Source organism: Sitophilus oryzae, unplaced genomic scaffold (genome assembly GCF_002938485.1).
Source record: "Sitophilus oryzae breed Bouriz unplaced genomic scaffold, Soryzae_2.0 scaffold_1178_pilon_pilon, whole genome shotgun sequence".
Classification (NCBI taxonomy): domain Eukaryota; kingdom Metazoa; phylum Arthropoda; class Insecta; order Coleoptera; family Curculionidae; genus Sitophilus; species Sitophilus oryzae.
In genome coordinates, this window is record NW_022145813.1 from 1872591 (window position 1) to 1896348 (window position 23758).

At 33.1% G+C, this 23758-nt stretch overlaps 1 protein-coding gene and 1 long non-coding RNA gene across 3 annotated transcripts in view; one reads left to right on the plus strand and one right to left on the minus strand.

Moving 5' to 3' along the window:
- The window catches only part of LOC115890912 (interference hedgehog-like), a 138082-nt gene that overhangs the window by 59430 nt on the left and 54894 nt on the right, over positions 1–23758 (minus strand). The window lies entirely within an intron of this gene.
- Positions 12104–12797, plus strand: LOC115890923. Its single transcript, XR_004051725.1, has 2 exons — positions 12104–12594; positions 12655–12797. It is a non-coding gene; the product is annotated as an uncharacterized LOC115890923 (long non-coding RNA).

Below are 23758 nucleotides of genomic sequence, written 5' to 3' on the forward strand. Positions count from 1 at the left end.
ATTTTTTTTCTGGTTAAGTGATGTCTTATTATGTAAATTAGAGAAAACATAAATCTGTTCCATTAAAGCAAGGAAGGTGATAGGAAGTGGATAAAATAAAAACTACATTTATTTAACTCGGTACTGTCTTTTATTATACCGGGTGCGTCTCAAAAAGTGGCTCATCCCCATAATTTTTTATATTTTCAAATAAAAAACAAGATTTAGTATGTTAGTATATGAAATAAATTAGGATTGATTGACGCATTCAATTGTTTTGGTCACTTCCTGTTTCACCGAAATGACTATAACTTTTAATTTTAAACGGCACCCTCGGTATATTTCTACTTTATTCGATAGAAAATGACACCTCTGAATAGAATGACATATCATATGTCAACTTTTGACATTTTCGCATATGGTTTAATTGTAATTGTAACACGCGGTTCATAACGACAATTTGACTCGAAATACCAAGTGTGTGGTATCAATATATTCATAAAAAATGCTTTTCCAAATATGCTAATGAGTCACCCTTGTTCCATTTGAAAAAAATGACATATGTATGATTAAAAATACGATTTGTACATCTTTTAACCGGCCTAGACAAGACACGAAACCTATTAGACGATCAAAACTATTTTTCCAAGGCTCCTTGATTAAAACTTAGTGGATTGAAAAAACTGGATTGAAATTTAAAATAGGATATGTTTTTAAGCGACAATGTCAAAAGTTGACATATGATATGTCATTCTATTCAGAGTGTCATTTTTTATCGAATAAAGTAGCAATATACCGAGGGTGCCTTTAAAAATAAAAAGATGTAATCATTTCGGTAAAACAGGAAGAGACTAAAAACAATTGAATACGTCAATAAATCCTAATTTATGTCACATACCTACTAACATACAAATCTGTTTTTTTATCTGAAAAAATAAAAAAAGTTATAGGGTTGAGCCACTTTTGAGACGACCCGGTATATTAAAAAATATTGTTTCATAATGTAATATCATTTTAAAATTCTTGTATGTTATTTTAGATTCTGAAGATAATTTTAGAATAAACCGGAATATTTGTTACAATGTAAGTAAGTAAATAATGTAATGTAAAAGAAAAAATTCAGATTTTACATTTTACTAAAATATTATCTAAATAAGCGCTTTTCTACAACAACGCCACTGACTGCCAATGGGTAAATTGAGAGTTGCCTACCGGTCAAAAGTCGTTTCAAGACTTAAATGGATTATTTAAGTCAAATTTCTTGCAGATTTGGCACTGGCGAACCATATTTTATAGTTTTTGAACAGAAAAAGTCAATAAAATAAACACTTAAGGACTACAAGCTAAGAAAATGCGTTAATACAGCCGGGGAGATAGCGGCAACAAAGCTTTACCGCACGTGCGACACGTACTACAAAGTAATAAATAAATGAATAGGCTCCCTCGCCTCTAATCGGTGTTGTCATATTGTAAAGAACTTATCCTTATTAAACAGTATCCGACTTATAATTTAGTAGTATAAGGACTATTTAATACATCTATGGAATATTAAAACCTACTGTATTAAACTGTAGTATTAATATCTCAATATATGTGTATAACAAGAAAAAAAATATTGATAATATTAAAGACGTGACAACATAGGCTGGACGAGGAAGGCTCGGTCGACTGTACCCAGAAGTAAACATGTGTACAAAAAAGGTTGTTTGTCCGCGTTGAGATGTAAATAGTGTAGTCTATATTTTATTTTAAGTCTATGGTTTCTCGGCAGAGTCGTCAGGGAACGACCGTTACGACAGAGACAACCTATCTATCGCTCGTGTCGCACTCGTTATAACCTAAAACAATAACACAACAATAACAAGACAGTGTCTGACCGCATGTTCCAGCTATTTATGAATGAGATGCTCAGTCTATATTTTATTTTAAGTCTATGGTTATAACAAACACAAGTTCAAAAGCATTTTTTACTTAGAAAATTAATAAAGCCTACGCTCAAGTCAGCGGCCTACGTACAGCATAAACTGAGAATGAAATTAATTAATAGATTGCCTTTGTAAAACAAGGTATTTATTATAGATGCCGAATAAGGAAAATAATTATATAGCGGTTGTTTTGGGCACGAAACGCAGTAAGAATGTTTCAAAAAGGAAATGATGAAAATTATAACTGTGCCGTAATCATTGTCTATATCTTTGTGGTGGGTTGATTGTTAGTTTATTTTTTATACAGAAAAAATCGAAAATTTACTTTTGTTATGTTGTTAAATATAAACTCCCCGGCACAAAATTCCGCCGCGCCACCCTAAAAGTTTGACTAAGGTTGATGTTTCATAACTTTTGAATTTGTAATCCGATTTTTATGATTGTGGTATCAGTGTGAAGAATGATTTGTTAGCATTTTTTTTAAATTATTTTCATGGCTTATATATTTCGGTTAGGTGGGTTTATACCGGGGTAAAGCAAAACTTCGTTTTTTGCAATAAATTCAAAACCTCCTGTGAGCGGGCGTTTTGGACAAAAAACACTTTCCTGTAATCTTAGATGCATTCCTAACATTTCATTTTTTGAATTATCCTATTATCTTTATTCTATTATAAGCTACACATTTTTAAATAAAATACTGATATTTATACAAATTTAAATTTGTTGAAAATGGAGCTCTCAATGGCCACTGTTATATTGAGGATAACCGCCAAGAAGTTGTCGTTCCATTTGCTACTTTCATTGGAAATCAGTTTATACTGATGCATGATAAAACCAGGCCTAAACTGAATGACGTTGCGTTGCAATGACTTTACGTTGCGTTGGATGAGGTTGGACTATGAAGATTGGAATGGCCTCCTTGTAGTCCCGACCTCAATCCAATCGAACATTTGTGCGATGAACTTAAAGAGCTATTCGTCGTCGTCCTATTCCACCACATACCTACTTTACAAGAGCTATGCTAGCTGTTGTAAAGTGTTTTCTTGATCTATAGCTTAATATTCATCAAGCTATAGATCAAGTAGATTTTTTTAGAATTTAGAGTAAGTGGGAGGGGGTTAATCACTGCGACCTTACAGATCTATTGTGTCCCCCTTTCTTGAGTTATAACTCATCATACAGTCCTACATTGATAAAAATGATAGACTTGAACTAAAGTCGTCATCGTTCTTGAAAAAAAAATTAGTGGCAAGATAATTTATTTTAGCGTAAAAGTCAAGAAAACTGGTTCTCTTGAAAAAATCGAAAATTTCTCTTGAATCTATTTTCATTCAACCAAGTGGAAATTACTTTGTTTTAAGATAATAAGAAAAATACGCTAGGAAGTACTTCATTCAAGAAACATGGCCATTTTTCCAATAGCTAAATACTCTTTTGATGAAAAATAATAACGAGACGCAAAGACAGATCAGTTGGCAGTTCGATTAGTCGTACGTCGCATTTCATAGATCTCACATTATAGTACGCACGGGTTTTGTTGCTTGGAATTTTCCACTTGGAATTTTGCACAATTTGCTTTTTAAACGCATATCGTATAACAAATTAGTGATCGTTATTAACATGCATTTGTCATTTTTTATGGGCAAATTTTAGGATAAATATATGGATTCTTTAAAATAGTTTCTGAAAAAAATGGAAATTAGAGCATTTATTTGCTATATTTGAAGGTAAGAGACATTTACCTATGCACCTGATGTTTAGATAAAGCATGCATGACTATAGATAGAATATGAATATAGGTATCGATTTTTTTATGCAAATAATTAAAAAAATTTTAGAATTTCAAGTTGCCGTATTAAAAAATTCAAAATGTGACCAAAGCTTATAATTTTAATAATTTAATTGCTTTATTTTGATTAATCGTGATGTAACATTTTTATGTAATTTGTAGAGTGATGAACCACCCCAAAAAATATCAAGGAGTGAAGAAGCAGAAATAATATATATCGAGGAAAATAATATCACTTTACTTACTACAGACCAGGAAAACCTAAATTTATCAGAAAATAATATACCTCGTAATATGCCTGTATATGATGTATAGACTTCTCTTAGATCAAAATAAATTTTAGTTGAGTCAATAGTATTCGCTATTGGTTTAAGAAAAGTGTCTCTTTAATCAAGAAATGTCCCTTTTCAATGAAGAATTTTTGCATGAATCAAAGAGACTGTTGTTCTTGTAGCAAGAACTTCTTTGCATATTCATTTTGGGTCAAGAGTGAAATACTTTGGACTGATAGATTCTTCTATTCTCTAAAGTAATTTTTTAAAGCTTATGAAAAGATAGTTAATGCTTTGGGTAAAGAAACGTCGTTCTTGGCCCTATTGAAAAGCGCCAATCTTTTGGGTCAAAGTCATATTCATTTCGACTGAGAGATCCTTTTTTTCAGTGATAGGGCTTTGACAAAAGCCAGTATCTGGGACGGTTTTATAGAGGGTAGTTCTCCATCTCCAATATCAGTATTACCAAAGTTCATGCACGAATGGTTGTCGTCTCGACGCACTCAGTGATGAGGTCTACTGGTGTTTCCTCATTTTCCCCACAGAATCTGCATTCGCCGTTTCTTCTTAGTTTCAATCTACTGAGGTGTTCATATAGGAGACAGTGTCCTGTTAAAAACCCCGTGACAATCCCAAGATTGTTCTTGCTTAAACCCAGGGAGATCTTTGATTTTTGGTTTGGTTTGGTTTGGTCGTAAGCACTCAGAAACTTCTACGAGTGTCTTAGACCGTTGCAAGATTCCCATTCCAGGTTGCGGATGGAGTCTTCCAAGTTCTTGAGTTCCGCCTTGAGTTTGTTACCACTTGGAAAGCAGAACGGTTCTGGTCCAGTTAGTGGAGTGTTCGCTCCTTTTCTAGCTAGATCATTTGCTTTTTCATTGCCTTCTATCCCTTGGTGAGCAGGCACCCAGAGTAGGAGGACTTTGTTTTCTTTGCCTAATTTATTCAGCTTCTCTTTGCATTCTTTGACCAATTTCGAATTGATTGATACTGAGTTGATCGCTTTTAACGCTGCTTGACTATCAGATAAGATAGCTATTTCTTGTTTCCGATAGTTCCTATCTAAGATAAGTTGTACGCATCTTTCGATAGCGTAGATTTCTGCCTGTGGGATGCTAGGGTAAGTGCCCATTGGTTTGGAGTATTTAGTTCTCAGCCCAAATACTCCGATCCCTGTTCCCGCATTGGTTTTGGAAGCATCAGTATACCAAGTTATGGTCTTTTAACTGCTGGGCAGACGTTTCTCTATAGATCAAGTAAGAATAATTACCCTTATTCATCCAACACGATGAAGACCTCGACTGTTATTGCTGCGAGAGGTGGACGTACACGCTATTAAAATTATTGTTCTTGTCAATAAACGAATCTCTGAAATCAGTACTTTACTTAAAAATGTGTAGCTCATAAAAGAATAGAGATAATAGGTTAATTCAAAAAATGAAATGTTAAGAATACCTCTAAGATTACAGGAAATCTTTTTTTATCCAAAATGCCGATCTCATTTTTTCCACAGGGTGTCTTTAATTTATTGCAAAAAACAACGTTTTGATTTAATAAACCCACCTAACCGAAGAATATAAGCCATTAAAATAATAAAAAATAACGGCAATAAATTTAACTTCACACTGATATCATAATCATAAAATCGCATTACAAAATAAAAAATTATGAAACATCAAACTTAGTCAAATTTTTAGGGTGACGGAATTTTGTGCCGGGGAGTATATAAATAATACCGCCGTTCGGCGGTATACTTGTTAAAAAAGCAGAAATATCGCCTTTATTTTATATGATATTGTTTTTCCCCAACGTAAGTTCCGTGATTAGGTAGGTACTGTTGTCCAAATAGCTAGTCGACATTTTTATTTTAAAGGAAAAAAAAAACAATATAATTTCACATATTCAACTGGTTTCATAAAATGGTTTTGTAAGTTGTTTACCCCGAAGCCAAAACATTGGTCCCATGATTAAAATTCTTAAATTATTATGTATGTCAATTATGTTGTCAAGTATCGGCCGAGGCACTATATTATGCTATTTTCAAAACACATATAATTGTGTTCAATTTGAAAACGTCCTGGTTCAACCATCTGTTTCCATAAATTAGATAATTTCTACAGAAAACGAGAATAATAGCATAGAATGAAAGAAAAACATTCTAGTGAAAATTGGATTGTAATTGCATGTTATTTTCGGCTTGGCATATTTAGTGATAATGACCTACCTAGGTTATTATTAAAGAGTTAAATGTTTTAACCATATATATTTGTATATTTGTTTACCAAACGATCGAAAAAACCCGCTTCACACACATAGATAAAGGAAATAAATTTAGATTGTAAAGCCCGTCAAAATATAATATGATTGTTTTGGGTCGGCGACCGCTGTACGCGATCTGGCGCTGCTATAGCGGTTGCTAAGAACAACCGCAAACAATAACAGAATAATTTTCTCTTGTCAAAGTCAGAATCTTCAAAAATTATAAAATCTTTTATAATTTAAACCGCCCTCATTGCAAAAATACTGAAAAGTTTAAAGCGTCCAAAAGTAATGTTTGCTATCTTTTGAGTTTAATTTAAATTTTACTTACTCAAACCCGTGATAAATGTGCAAAAGTGGCATTAAAAACTAAAAAACTGTGTTGTGAACTGTGAACTGCAAAAACAATCGTGGATCGTGGCTTAACATCGGTTTCCAATGTTTCATAGGTATTTCACAGACATGTCTTTATATAAAATAAAGTTTCTGGTATGCAACATACTGTATTTTATTTATAAAATTAAAAGAATATAATAATAAATTTGAATAAATAATATTTGGCGACATAATTCCGGAAAAAGTCGAACCGATCCGAAATTATCAAAAGCTTTGGGTCGCGACCGTTTCAAGAATAGCGCCAAATAGTGTTTACATTGTCCTTATGGACACTTTCCAATCTAAACTTGTTTCCTTTATCTATGTTCACACATTCCCGCCTACGTACGCGACGAATACGAGCGATACGACGCGCGACGCGACGTTATAAAAAAAAAGTTTTCTTATGAAATCGTCCTCTATCGTCGGCTATGCAGGACACTTTCATAAGCATAGGTAACAGGACCAGAATTTTGTAACTAAAGGATCGTTCTGCTTGTCGAACTGTCAGTAAAAATAGAAAAAAATTGTGATTTTGTGCATTCCCTTGCTCTTTAGTGAAAACTACTTTGTCTTCTATAAATTCCTCAATAAGTAATTGATAATTTACGACTTAGCAGTTATAAGTATTGTTCAAAACATCGAAAATGCGTCAAGCGTCTTTAACATTTCCCTCGTATAATAAGAAAGACATATCCATAGAAAAATAGGTTGACATAACCCTTTGAATAAGAAGACTAAGGAAGGAGCATAATGCTATCCATGTATTCATGCATGGTGGGAGGAAAAAGCACTCTAGGGTGGGGATCCTTGACAGTTTTGTTTGACGATTCATTTGACACATTTGAATTTGATTTGAAATTTTATGGATTTGTCAGTCATTACGGAGCTTATTTCATGTTATTTATTATTTATTCTACTACTGATAGCATATACAAACTAAAATATATGGGAAACTGAAATTGAGATCTTTGAAAGGACTTTTTCACCGCAACCAGTTATACACAAATTTATTAGTTCTGTGACGAACCACCGGTCGCGCTGGAGGGAAAAATATTATGACTTTTAGCGTTTTTCAAATCAAATCAAGTCAGTTTATGACTGATAGTTGTATAAAGGTAGTAAATCTAGATGGAAATTGTGGCAGAACTTAAATTAACAGTGACACTATCGCGATTTATCGAAAAAGACTCTAAAATAGTTGGTTGTGTAGCGTGCGGTAGATCTCGGCAAAAATCGAGTGAAATAATGGAACAACTTTTCGCTAGTAAGTGACTATAGGTATAATATACATACGTGTAGTAAACCGATCATTTATGAAATTCACGTAAATTAACTAATTATATATTTTTTCTTGAATTTTTGCTTTTATTTACTATTTGTCAAAGATTAGATGTCAAAGAATTTAGATACGTCAATTTGATTTACCAGATTTACCTGCTTCAGTAGCGTATCGGATGTGTGTGTTGATAAATAATGATTATAACTTATCTATTTTTATTAGAATTATATATTTTTGTAACAATTTTAATAACTTCCAACATTTATTCACAACGTCAAATAAAACAACATATCCCAGTCTTCTTATTCAAAGACATAACCCAACAAACAGGTTGTGAAATTCATGTGACATTGACATTTTTTTTATCCACATTTGACTATTAGATACCTGAGAAATTGCGATGCTGCCAATATGTGCTCAACGCGTATCCAGAAAATGATTCGCACGGCAACGAGAATACCAAAATACCGAAAAAAAATTAAAGCTTTCTCCATTTTATTTTACAGAAATATTTATTTATTTGAAATTCTTTGGGATTTTATATTATATTTAGGTTGGCGATGCAACAGACTGTATGCAGTAAGTCCCCGGATTGTCTTTACAAGAGGAAAAACCTTTTTATTATTGACATTTTGAGAAAGATGCCTTCTTCATAAAAATTTTGCTTGTTCTAAAATTATTAATCCCGTTTATACTTTTCCAAATTTCCATACCGTTTTAGAAAACAATTAAAAAACATGAAAATATAGGGTCTACTACAGTCTTAAATACGTGGAAATCTTTTCAGGGCTGGTAGATCTCGATAAAAGAAACATATTTTCTTTTTATCGTTTTTCAAATAAATCTAAAAAAAACCGAGATATTTTACTTTGAAAATTTTATTTTCAATTATATTTAAATAATTGTATTTAATTACAAATGAAAATTATATTTTTTCACCAAAACCTAAAAAATTTCCAAAAACGAAAAAAACTCATAATCGTGTTTCTGGGGTCGAAATATACTACCCCTAAAAATATGTGCACTTATTTAAGACTCATCCTGTATAGTTAATTTTTTTCCTAAGTCCTAAAAAACAACACGCGGTTCGAAGTATAGGGATAATATAACGTTGTCATTCTTTGATAGATTGTTATTCATAGAATTTTCATTAACGTAATATTTATTTTTGTTAGAATGTGAAATAAGTTCAAATTTTATTTAATTAAATGCTACGGAAAGGGTAGTAAAAATACGATAGTTTAACAGCAGCAAAGAATGACGTTAATCAAAATTAATAATAGCGATCTAGCATAGAATGGAGATCGAACTGATATTACCATAAGAACGTCTTTTGATTTTAAGGAATTAGAAAAAATTCAACCATATTTTCATGTTTTCTTAATTTTCTCTAAAAAAGTATGGAAATTTGGAAAAGTATAAACTGGATTAACCATTTGGGAAGAAGCAAAATTTTTTATGAATAATGCATTTTCAATAATACATTTTTCCTATTGAAGGACAATCCGGGGACCTAATGTAGAGTAACGTAGAATTTTAGTCTTATGGGTATTTCGCCACTTGCACTCTAAGAAAAAATCTACAAAATAAAATAGTTATTTTTTGTAAACACCGCTGCCTTAATCCAACAGAGACCAAAAAAACTGAGTATTTTGTTAGTAGGGTAAGTTTTAAGAGATTTTCCTTAGGTTAAGTTTTAAGAGCCTTACTTTGATGACGTATATCAAACAACGCACGACGACGAATTTATCAGACTTTTACATCGCAGCTGTCTGGCCTCTCTTACTCGGTACGACCTGTGGTACGATGGTAATGGCCCCACCCTAGATCCGCCCCTGATCATCATCATCGTCCTCATCATCTCGTAAAGTATTCCAAGGCTGTTTTTGCTCGCGAGATAGATTGGACAACCGAACTAAATTGGATGCTGCTTCGTGTTTTCGTTTTTCTTATTGTTTTTTTTTCGATCCCGGGATTACAAAGGTGAGACCCGATACGGCCATAAAGTATCGGAGAGCTGGGAAAATATTACGCTCGAATTTAAATCTCAAACTACCTGAACAAATACCGCGATTTATTGTATACCTGTTTCGATATGGCCGAAAGATGCAAAGCGGGGATGTCGTTCACAGTGGCGGCGCTTAGTTTAATACTTTAGGGGTGCAGAAAAAAATGTCACACGATCACGCCCAAGAAAGATTATTTTACGGCTATCAGATCGTGAACGTGAGTCTGCAAATGAAAGAATCTTATTTTATTAAAAAAACAAAAACCTCGTCTAGTAAAATTAACAATTAAGACTAGAGTTAGATCTGCAAAACTAAGACCAAGCCTTACGACCTCTTGTGGTGCATTTTCCACGTTTTTTATTTACATCTCATTTTTCATAGATAATATTTTTTCTATTAACGAAATAACGTAATTTTTATTTATAGTTCACGTCAAATCAACTTTTAGTCACGTGATTAAGCTTGATCGGCACAGCGTTGCCCACTTTTATATATTTTCTTTTAATTAAAATATTTTAGGAAACAAAAATAAATTAATTATAAATAAATTGTACTGAAGCTGTGGTTGGTTCCTTGTGAAACATCGTTGAAATATTAGTATTTTAATAAAGCACGCTTTTAGATGTTTCAAAAAACTTTTAATAAGAGTAACTTTAACTCAACATATATGTTTCGGCTTGTTAGGCCTTTTTCAAGAGTTTTTTAAGTTCTTAAAAAACTCTTGAAAAAGGCCTAACAAGCCGAAACATATATGTTGAGTTAAAGTTACTCTTATTAAAAGTTTTTTGAAACATCTAAAAGCGTGCTTTATTAAAATACTAATAATAATAATTATAAATATATAAACAGTTATTATTGACATCAACAAATCTCACCTTCTTAACAGCACTTAAGGGACATAAAGGGCCATTACTACCGCTTCCCTGTTCAAAATATTCTAATAAAGTTGCGATGAGTTTTTTACGGCTGTTAAGCTATCTTGTACCACTTCGCATTAAGGAGGTTCTAAAAAGAACAATGTTTGACTGCAAGGTCTGCTAGTAAAAATGTTTAAGCTTAAAATATCAGAACACAATAATTCATTTGAACCAAAAACTCGTAATACAAAACTAAAGTGTCAAATCGAATGTTAATATTAGGAAATAAATAAATAAATGTGGCAACTTGACAATTTTTACAGCAGAGCTACCACCTGAATCCCAGCGGAAAATTTAAATTCCAGTTAGTCAGCCCGGCGCCGAATATATCTACGGTTGGCAACAATGAATTTAAAAATCTCGCCATCGATTAGGTAACTAAAAATTTAATTGGTATCAAATATACTAACCCCTATTTTTTTTAAATAAAAACAAAAAAAAAGTTTCTCCGAAACTATTGCCAGCTGCATACAGCGATAGGAACTATCGGAAACAAGAAAGAGCCATCTTATCCGATAGCCAAGCAGCCTTAAGAGCGATCAACTCAGTAACCATCAATTCAAAGTTGGTCAAAGAATGCCTAGAGAGGTTAAACAAATTAGATAAAGAAAATAAAGTCCTCCTACTCTAGATGCCAGGCTACCAAGAGATAAAGGTACCTAGTAAAAGAGCAACCGATCTAGCTAAAGAAAGAGCAAACGCTCCGCTAACTGGACCAGAACCGTTCTGCTTCCCAATTGTAAACCAACTTAAATAGGAACTCAAGCACCTGGAAGACTCCATCCATAATTTGGAATGGAAATCCTCTAACTGAGAAGAGACACTCGACGAAATTTCCCAGGACTTACGACTGAGAGTAGAAAACGGAGCTAATACAGGCAAGCCTAGATAGCAAAGTAACAGCACTTTGTGCCTTATTGGGCATTGCGGGGGCATTTCACAACATACCCAACAAGGTAATCAAGCGATTTCTAGAAACAAGAAGGGTGAATAGAACGATAATTCGCTGGTTTTGGAAAATGCTGTCAACACGGACAGCAGAAGTTATTTTAAATTATTAGAAATTAAAGTTTTTTCGTTATGTTGATGCTGTCTAAGAATTCCATAATTTTATTAATCTTCGAAATGTTGAAAGGCGCAAAAATATTCTCATAGGTAACATCATTAAAGAATCTAGACCTATGGGAGGCAACAGGTAACGCATTCAAAAAGAATGTGTCTCATTGACATTAAGTTATTGCATAAGGTGCATTTCGGAGGAGGTTCATTTCTGATAATATATGATTTGGTGGGAGAACCATAAACTCTCGAAAGCCCAAGTTATCGAAAACCCGAACGCAAGCGAACGGTAAACCGAATGGTCCCGATTAGAAGTTATCGAATCTCGGCTCCTCCCCTCGTTATTTGTATTTTAAATTGTAAACAAAAGTCAACGCAATTTGTTTTTGGTGGAAATATACACTTAAAATACTTTAAAATGTAAAGTTATCTTGCAAAATTAGAACCTGAAAGCCTAGAAATGCGGAATCGGTACAAACCAAAAATTTAACTTGTGAATAACATAGAAAATAGAAGCCCTTAGTTTTGATATTTATTTTAAATGCTAGCCCAGACTGCCCAGTGGAGTTTTCAAAGATATAAGAAACACGGAAATTATTAGTAGTGTTCACCATGAATTCTTACAAATTTCCAGAAATTGAAAGGAAATAGGAGGCGTGTGTTAAGCAAGATTTTGTAGTGATTATGGAAGCCTAAAGTTGCAGGCCATATCCTTATCAAAGCAAAAAGTAAGGCTTATGATAAACACTTTTTCCCCATAGTTTTTCTATATTTAGTGATTCTTTTAGGTCAAAAATCTACAGCGTATGAATAGTATGTAAACCTGAAGCCTGCAGCTGAGATTGTGTTAGAAAGGGTTTCAACATCAAACTATACTGAACTCTAACCCTGAAAATGTTAATACAAATCCAAAGCAATTATCAGCATGGCAGATTAAAAGCAAAGTTTCTAGCTTGAAATAATATTGTTTATAAATCAGATCAAAATTACATTATTTCTCACTTGAAAATGGACCGGGTGAAGAATATTCATAATGCGGAGCTTAACCATTTGGATATAAGTTAGTGTGCTATTGTGATGGGAGTAATGTGTTGAATTAAAATACTTATTTCTGCAGAAAAACGTGAGCCTAGCTTAAAGGATACTGTATAAATTTCTAATGTTTTTTTTATAACTGATGTTTACCTACTTTTTGTGTTACATCATGTGGCGTTAAAATATTTTTTTTGGAATACTTATATTAAATTCTTTTAAAAATCGGTTTTGCCTTTTATTTTTTCCCTCTAAGGTTTTGTTTTAATATTTTAAATACTTCTTAGCTGATTTCGTTGAAGGTGATACAATTCCTGCAATTCTATCATAAATCGACCAAATCAATTATAAAATGGTCAGCGTGTGTTCGGCTAAAATTTAGATGTCTTTGTTATTACACTGGTGTAGGACCAGTATTTTGTTATTGAAATAAAACAGAAATGTAGAAAACAACGTTTATTTTAATAAATTCAGTACCACTTAAAGTAGACAACAAACACCAAGTCAAGATATTCACATGTTTATTCTGATGCCCAATGCCCAATTAAGTTATAACTTCTAACATAAAAAAATATCTACCTTTTTGGTAAAAAGAAAACGGTTACTAAGGTTCGAATTTTTTACTAAAGCCCTCCGCTGAAAACTAATTCATAAATATAAATTTCATTTAACGGAAAACATTATGAAAACATCATAAATCAACCAGCACTAAATCAAAAATCAATGTTACATTCAAAATCATTCATTGTTAAAAAATATTTACATAAAAGGGTAATTACCCATAAAAGATATTAACTATTACATAATGCTATTAAAAATTAATTTAATATTTGAATAAAATCTGCTCGTCACATGATAAATCTCTAGATCATATATAATTTATGACTTGAAAAAAATGTCTGCTGGCTGGAACATTTGACGATGACATTTCCCATATAAATTTACATATAAAATGACAGCGATCTTCATTTCATAGCCAACGCTGACGCCGTTTTTTCTCGATCATACGGTATAATTTATATACAAACACAGTATACAAATATCTTAAAAATGTATTTCTATATATATGATCTAGGGATAAACGTCAAATTTTTGTCTATTTGCCCAAAAATTTGAAAGAAGAACACGTTTTTATTCTGTTTCGGCCTAGACATATCCTAAACGAAGAAAGGAGGAGGAGCTTAGGCGGTTTACAGTCGGCTCCGCACGACCGCCCCCGATACTACACGAAAGTTTCGACAGTTTGAACTTTCGTCAGGATAAAGCCACCTCGATTTGGTAAGATATGAGTGTCCTGTGAGGGTTCTAACAACATTACAGAAAGATCCGCGTTCAAGAGAATATATATTTTGATACAGATGAAGAAGTAAGTATATTAAAGAACACTTTTTTGTGTAAATTTCTGAAATTGACAACGGATGGAGTTCCTTCAATATTCTGTAAGAGCGGTGTCTCTTTAGCCAGTTTGTCTGCTCGGTCGTTACCAGCAATGCCAGAGTGTCCAAGAATCCACATATAGTTAACATTGTAGTTTCTTTCAGTAAGTTTATATACTAGATCTCGAATGCTGCAAGTTGGGGTTTAAAAGCAAATTTTTGGGGTTTAAATTTAGCAATTACTGTTGAAATAGAAAAAAAGTCCTCTTACTCTGGGTGCCAAGCCAGCAAAGAATAGAAGGTAAAAAGCAGAACTCAAGAACCTGGAAGACTCCAGACATCCGTAATTTGGAATGGAACTCACTTTAAGAAGTTTCTCAGGACTTACGACCGAGAAAAATCTAGAATCATTTATTTGACCCTTCCTTTTCTTTATTTTTTAAGGCGCTTACTGCCAATTGAAAAATCAAAGATTTTCATTGGTTTAAGTAAGAATAATCTTGGGATTGTCACGAGTTTTTTAACAGTCACACTGTTTCCTCAACGAACACCTCAGTAGATTGAAGCGGATAAATAACGGCGAATGTAGATTCTGTGGGGAAAATGGGGAAACACCAGAACACCTCATAACTGAGTGCGCCGAGACGACAACTGTTCGTGCCATAAACTTTGGTACGACTGATATCGCAGATGGAGAACTAATCTGTAAAACCGTCTCAGATACTGGCTTTTGTCAAAGCCTTGAGATTGTATCATGAGTTATAACTCAAGAAATGGGGACACAATAGATCTGTAAGATCGTGGTGATTATTTATCAGTAGATTCTACAACAATATTTTTTACAAAACCTTAAAATGTTGAATGTCTTTCAATGACGCGTCAAAGGGGTAACACATTATTATTTTAGTGTCGTTGGCAAATCATCACAACCGTTGTATCAACGATATTACACAGACTAAAAAAGAGATCCGTATGTTGCAAAAAGAGTATTTTCAATGGCACCTGTTCAATGCCATTCGCATGAACGAAATCGAAACAACACGGTCGTGTATGTCCAGTCCACAGGCCATTCTCGGAATCCCGATCAAAAAAACCACCGACCAATAATTTAGTTCGTATCTCGGCATCGCATTATACGACACACAAAAACCTCCGATAAATATTAGAATACGGATTTTTCGATGGTCATTAAACTTCCATTCGGCGTTTGTCGTTCCGGCGTACCTATAGTAGGGATGTTCGAAAATATCGACATGTCGAAATATCGATATTAGAAAACATTGTCATTTTCGCATATGGTTTATTTGAAATTGTAACATGCGATTCATAAAGACAATTTGACTCGAAATACCAAGTGTGTGGTACCAAATTATTCGTAAATAAATGCTTTTTCCAAATCTGGTAATGAGCCACCCTCGTTCAATTGGAAAAAATTGAGGTATGATTAAAAATACGATTTGAGCATCTTTTAACCGGTCAGGATAAGACACGAAAAACATTAGACGATCAAATCTATTTTTTCAACGCTCCGGGATTGAAAATTTGTTAAAAAATGGAAGTTGTGAATCCTGTAACTGTAAAACTATGGATTTCCTTGCCCATGTTTATAAGAACTTTTTTTATATTTTTGATAAGAAATCAATATATAAGTACCTATTTAAAACTTTCTCAAGTTAATGATATTGTTGCGGACCCGTGTGGACTCGACCTAACCTAACTATATGTCCCGCCCTCAGATGACCTTAACATCGCATTAAAGAATAGACACCGTAATGATTCATTCGTTCGAGAAAAAACGTAACAATATTAAATTTTTTCGAGGTTGCTGTTAGACTTGTATTAACGCAAATTAATTAAATTGCGTTTATCTAATCAAGGAAGCCGAAATCGACAAAATATCAAGAGACAACTTTTAATCGGCATTAAACTGTTTACACTATTTCGCTAACGAGAGAAAAAAAGTCAGTGGCGTACATGTTTTTTTAGAAAAATATTCCAGTGATAACCCGTGTGCACGTCCCTGGTGAATATGTCCACACTTTTTAGCTTTAAAATATGTCGAATTTACAGTAACATTTACCCTCAAAATTTCATTTGAAACGGTAAAGGTACTTGGAAGAAAGTTATAATAAATCTCCCCACGAGAGATGGCAAATGTTTTTTGAAACACCCTGTATAGATCTGCTGTGAATTTTGGCGAATGATCTACTATGAACTTTTTTGCTTGTCTCTGCCCTTGCGAATCATTCTAGATATTTGTTGGGTAGTGTATTGTCAAATGGAACGAGGGTGGCTCATTAGCATATTCGAAAAATCATTTTTTTACGAATAATTTGATACCACACACTCGGTATTTCGAGTGAAGTTGTCTTTATGAACCGTAGGTTACAATTTCAAATAAACCATATGCGAAAATGTCAAAAGTTGACATATGATATGTCATTCTATTCAGAATGTCATTTTCTATCGAATAAAGTAAAAAAATACCGAGGGTCCCACTTAAAAATCAAAAATTGTAGTCATTTCCGGTGAAACCGGAAGCGATCGAAAACAATGGAATATGTCAATCAATCCTAATTTATAATTTATGTCATATACTAACATACCAAATCTCGTTGTTTTATCTGAAAAAATAAAAAAGTTATTGGGGGTGGGCCACTTTTGAGACGCACCGGGTATAAATGAAAATTATCGAAAAGATGTATATCGATATTTTTCTTAGAGTGGACATCTCTAGTTGTTCCGGCGCGTCCATCGCTAACCAGCATCCATACGCAAAAACTTCGAGAAGTTTCTTAATTACACAGCGCCGAATCGGGCGCACAAACCAACCCAGTGGCGGCTTGGATATTTATATTCTTAGGGATAATAGAGAAACTATTTTTTTGAAATAATATGATAACCCATGCACTTTAATTTATACTTTTATAACAATCATATTCACTTTTAAAATCACACATCACAAATCTTAATGAATGACATAATACATAGTTGAGATAAGCAACAAATGGTAAAATTCGATTCAATCGGTTTTAAAATCGCAATTGCAACTTGCCATTGGCTCTCATAGGAAACTGCGACTGCGATTCGAGAAAATTTAGTCCAAACATAAGCAATATTTTGTTAAATTGTTGTTAAAAAACATAATTTCTTGATATTATGGTAACTAGGGTTCAGAACCGGAAATTCCCGGTTCTTTTGAAATATCAAAGAACCGGGACTCGAAATTATTAATTTCCGGTTCTTTCGGTACCTTCGGGAGTCGGTAATAATAACTAAAAATTTCCGCATTTCTTCCCATCAGAAGATTTTCAGATACAGAAGAATTAATTGTTACTTACACGAAATGTGAAAATATTCTGTTTTGAAGCAAATTTTTACTCGATGATCAATTTTTTTTATTTTATTTTATTGTGAACACGACTATACTTTGCCTAGTTATAGACCACGACTATACAGCTACGTCAGTGGTCATAGGACGCGAGAACAAGGTCATTTTAGTGGCAGAAAAAGAACAAAGGTTTTGACAAAGAGTAAAGCTACTAGTTTCCTTATGCTATGGTACCGCCACTGCGACTATCTCCAGTCGATACTCTTCGTTCTTTTGTGTTACCATCCTTCATCGTTTTTTAATGATTGTTTCGTAGGCCCATTGTGAAAGCAGGCTTGGGCCGTTCGTCCGCGTCCCGGACGATGGAATGCGGCTCTGGCTTCTTTTATTTCGGCAGTTTACGTCTTGTATGTCGATGTATAAATACCGACGAACCGTCTTTATAACTTGCAGTTATTTGTTGGGCATTTTGTAGTAAAATAAAAATTTTCTCCGATGATTCATCAGTTTCAAGGCGCGTTTTCACGACTCAAGTTAATAGAATTCCTGTGATCAAGTCACACTTTTCTTCACTTCCAACGACAGGTTTTTGCATAATAGGTTTTTCATATACCACACTATCAGCTCTGCGAAATAGGAAAAGTAGTTTTTCAAAGGAACGTTTGTCAAGTAAATTCCTATTTGGATATCTTTGAGCATAAACCCTTCAGGCCAACAAGCAATTTTCTCACAAAATAAATCATTAGTAACATATCCATTCCTTCCGCCAGCAGATATTGCTTAATTTTTCTTGATAAAATAATAAATACTTACTTATTAACCTTATTGTAGGTAAATTAATAAAAATGACCTGGTTATAGTTTTAAGTAAAGTCCATAAACTAATGTCGATTTTGAAAATAGCTACTAAGTGTCACTAACAAATTGCCATGGCGACACAGCCATCTTGATTAATATTTAATTGAAAAATCGCTTTTTATTCAAAATCTGAGCCAGATAGGTATAGAAAACCCTAATATAGCTGAAAGAGCACTTAAATCTGCTTCGATTTATTTAAAAAAATACGTAGTGTTGCATTTAAAATAACGAAGGTTTTATGTAGAATAAATATTTAAAAAGGCCAGCAATTTTTGATACCCCTGTATACATTTAAGAAAGCAATCAAATTTTTTAGTAAAGTTTATTTCTCTAGCTTGAAAGTGAGCACAAGAATTAATTCTGAAAACTAATGCACAAGGTGTTGACAAACTCTTTTATTATATCATGCATTTTTAAATATCTTTAAATATCTCAAAATCCAAAGCTTTTAAACATATTAAACCCCTATAATAAATGCCTTATTTCAAGAATCCAACAATGGATCTTAGTTCTGACACACCCTGTAAATTTCAAAATAATTTTAAATTATGCACATTGCCTTCCTACATATACCCATAAAATATTTTGTTACTACATCTTTCCGTTTTCGTATAATCAAGGGAGGCGAATGAGGTGCGCCACCCTGTATTACATTTAAACTATAATTAGAACTAGGAACTAGATAGCAAGTAAAAAATGCAAATATGGAACGTTGAAACAATATAACAAACAAATTAAATTTAAAACAATTCATCGCAAAGGAAAAATGCAATAATCAAGCTCTAAAGTTAAAATGTCATTCATATTGTTCCTTATCAACCGATAATTAATTATTAGAATTGCTTGTATTTTGTAACGCTGATATGGGACAAACTATAAGAACGTGAGGTTCAAAGTGTGAAACATAAAGACGAAATAGAATTATATGTATGCACGTTTTTCATCTGCAGATATTTTTTTCATTGTTTCTGATAATATATTGTTGAAACAAAATACTGTTACGTTCTTGACCGTACCGTGTGGATAAAAAGTCTAATTTATTTAAACACAATTAATTTTACACTAAGTAACAAAACAATAACTATAAAACTACCTAAACTATTTACAACTTATTTATAACTATTTATCTAAAATGAATTTATTTTGAATTTAGCGCGGCAGTTGTACGCGTCGACCGATATATTTGTTTCTGTCCTCCTTGTACCGGCCTCGGGTTATATAGCCACAGACAGAGAGCCTAGAATAATCCAGTACATAGATCATTAGGCGCATAGAGAAGATTTAGAATGTTCTCATATGTACGCCGCCATTCCAGTGGAACTCGATTGTTCTGGGTTTTAATTTATGTGGTCAAATGAAGAACGAATATGACAATTAAGTGGTATTAAAATAAAATTAAAATATATGTTTTGACCACAGACCTTATAAACCTAGGCGACAACCTAATATGATTTATTTTCTAAATATATCCCGTTAGAGAGAAGATAGAAAGTTGCGGTTTGAACTAATATTTTGGAAATTTTGTGCTCTATTTAACTGTGAAAAGAGAAATATAGCCTCCTATTTAAATTTTTTATGCAAAAGCGAAATATCTGTTATGATGTCAAACAGCGCCCTCTAACTACCACGAAAAAATGTATGGAAACAAAATTTATACTGGAGATCATTAAGGAAGAAAAGCTCTTTTAAACGTGCCCTAGTTTGTTTAAATCGGCTAACCTAAACCAGAGTTATCCTTATTTTAATAAAAGCAAGTTTAACCTTCCCCCGCCACTTTATTTTATGAGATAGAACAAAATACTCTATATCAAAAAAATTACAAATTTGTCGATGATTACAATAGTAATACTTAAAATACCTGTTCACCTGCATATTTTTGAGAAAAACCCTGTTTCCTGATTGGCTATCAGAGAAACGCCCCCTGGCGGACATTTTTCAAACTTGAAAATAATTTACAGCGATTTCTCTTGGTCGATTTACTTTTAGAATTTTTTTTCCAAAGTTATACGATAAGTAGTTTCTGAGATACAGCCGGCGTCCATTCTTAGTTGGCCACCCGGTACATATTATAATATAATAGTTACAAGATTGACCACAACTGCGAAGATTAAAAAAAATATACTTATATTTTCGATTTTCTCAAAATCCGTTCGATTGGACTGTACAGGGTGGGCCAAATAGGACACTTAAGAAACACACTTTTCTATAGGAGGTAGACGAAAACTAATATCGGTGTCTGAAGCTCAATTTTCATCAAAAACATGATGGTAAAAACCATAGAGGTAAAAACCGCACGTCCATATCTGTTACCGTTTCGGAGTTACGGGTTGTTTTTCAAAAATGTGCATTTTTAACAAATCGCTGTAACTTTTTTGCTATGGAAAATGTTGTATTTTTATGAAAACATTTCCAAAGCATCTTTTTACGTAGAATTTAATAGTTTAAGTATAATTTTTTTAAAATTAATAATTTAAGATTTATCAACACAAAACTTGATTTTTTATTTGGGACACCCTGTATATTTTTAATTCACTGAAAAGAACTTAAACTTATCGTTCCAGAAATATAACACACTTGATATTTTGTTTCAATCTCCTTCGAAATACAGATTTTTTTAAAATTCACCACTTTTAACTAATATAGGCTCTGGATCCCTTATTGATGATCTGCCCCTAATGGAACTCAAAAACATTTTTCCATCAAGACAAGGTACCGCCTCACAACGCTGAAATTATCAGCAATTTTTTGCAACCAATTTCGAGAATAATTGGATAGCTAACCAAGATCACAACCGTTGGCTGTCGAGGCCGCCGGATTTAGCCCCTATGGATTTTTATCTATGGGGAAGACTTAAGGTTCTTATTTTTAAATTGCCCATGTACCTACTCTAGACAAGAATTAAAAGTACTTAGCGGTTATGCGATGGTATCTTTAACAACTACTGTGTTAATGGATTCCGCGAGAAAAGTTCAGAAACAGAGCAGTCTGTGCATAAGAGAAGACGGTCGAGATTTCAAACACCTCCTGTAGCAAAATCTCGTGTGTTGGTTTGCTATTTATTATTATTGTTATTAGATATAGTTTAAATGTGCTGTTGTTATTAAATATAGTTTAAATTGTTTTAAAATTATAAATTATGCAAATATTATTTTCGTTTTAACTTATATAAATCGTATTTAACTTATATTAATATCAGAAGAGAACATAGATATACTGACTAGGCTTTTTAACAAGCTCTATGATAGAGGAAAAGTACCTGATGACTGGCTCCACTCAACTTTTGTACCGCTTCCGAAAAAAACATCAGCTCGACATCTCAGTGACTACAGACTTATTAGTTTAATGAGTCACGCACTGAAAGTATTACCACAGAACAGATACAAATTTGTATCTGTTCTGTGGTATTACTGAAAATATATAATAAATGACAGAATTTATAAGAAGTATATAAGAAAAAAGTAATAAAGTAAATAAATTTATAAGAATTTATAAGAAGCAAGAAAGCGGCTATGAACAGTTCGGGTTTAAGCGTGGATTGGAAACACGAGAGGCCTTGTTCTATATTCAAATGATTGCGCAGAAGTGTACAGAAAAACAAAAACCAATGTATGTTCCATAGATTTCGAAAAAGCATTCGATAGAGTCAAACATACGAGACTTATCGAAATGTTGTATGAGTTGGGTGTTTACAGCAAAGATGTAACTCTTCTGAAAAATATATATTGGCAACAAACAGCCCACATGAAAGTTGAAAATGACAATTCCAATCCAGTCAATATACAGAGATGAGTAAGACAGGGATGTGTGCTGTCTCCTTCGTTGTTTAATGTTTATTCTGAGGCGATTTTTCGGTAAGCTTTCTGTTACTGAACTCCAGAGTTTAGTGGAGCGACTTGCAGGCTTATGTAAGAAATACGGGATGAAGATGAATTCCTCTAAAACCAAAGTCATGGTATTTGGAAAGAATCAAAATGTATCAATTCCTATTAAAATGGAGGGCAATACCTTCGAACAGGTCTACATATAAGTTCAAATATTTGAGGTGTTGGATAGTTAACACCTTGAACAACGACGTGGAAATAAAAACCAGAATAGAACAAGCGAGGAATGTATTTTTAAAAATGAACGTTTTCCAGAACCCCAATTGGACCTTGAGTTGAGAACTAGGCTCGTCAGGTGTTATGCTTGGTCAATCCTATATACGGAGCAGAAACATGGACACTGGACACTGAAAGTTCAAGAGATGAATCGCTTCGAATCGTTCAAAACATGGATATATCGAACAATGCTTAAAATTCCATGGACAGTCCATATCACAAATACCGAAGTTTACAATAGAATAGGCAAAGAAAGAGAACTGCTCAATATAATAAAAATAAGAAAAACATCATGCTTAGGGCATATGTATATTGGGAAATGAAAAATACCACGTCTTACAATTAATAGTTAGGGGTAAAATTGAAGGAAAAAGAGGTCTCGGTAGGAATAAACTATTTTGGATGAGGAACATCAGAAATTGGACTCACCTAACTTTTGAAGAACTCATAAGAAAAGCCGAGAATAGTGAAGATTTTGCCAGTGTGATCGCCAACCTCCACGAAAGAGACGACACGTAAAAAAGAAGAACTGCTGCTGGTAGCATTTTAACCGGAAAGAATATTTTTGGAAAGGTAATTTTAAGTTCTTTTTAATGAATTTTAAAAATATACAGGATGCCTCATATAAAAAATCAAATTTTCTGTTGATAACTCCTAAATTATTAATTTTATTTTTCATAAAAATACAAACTTTCCCATAGCAAAAAAGTTACAACAATATTGTACTTTTTAGAGTTAATACCTATCAAAACACCCTGTATACATTCGAATTAAACAAACGAACACCTTTGACAGTCTAGTCTTGTTTCCGTCGATACCAGTTAGAATATTTTAAGATACAAAGGAACTATTTTTAATAAGTCTAGCAAGAAGTGTCGTGCAAGCCATGTCGAGAATTTCTAAGCGGTTTGCACTCTGTCGCTGCAATATTAATACCTGTTGTGTACGACCGATAAGATTTGCAAATTAATGACCGGAGTTGATTCATAACAAATAGATGCGCTTATAAATTATTAAAGATCATTTATGCATCTGTTTATAATTCCAAAACGCACGCTTACTTATTTTAAAACATTGTAGATTTGGAATATGTTATTTTAAGGTATAGGGAGGTACGTGTAAGTTGTAACAAATCAGCATGTTTGGTTGAAGTTTTAAATACTAGATTAATTAAATGACTAAACATTAAGTTCGAAGTT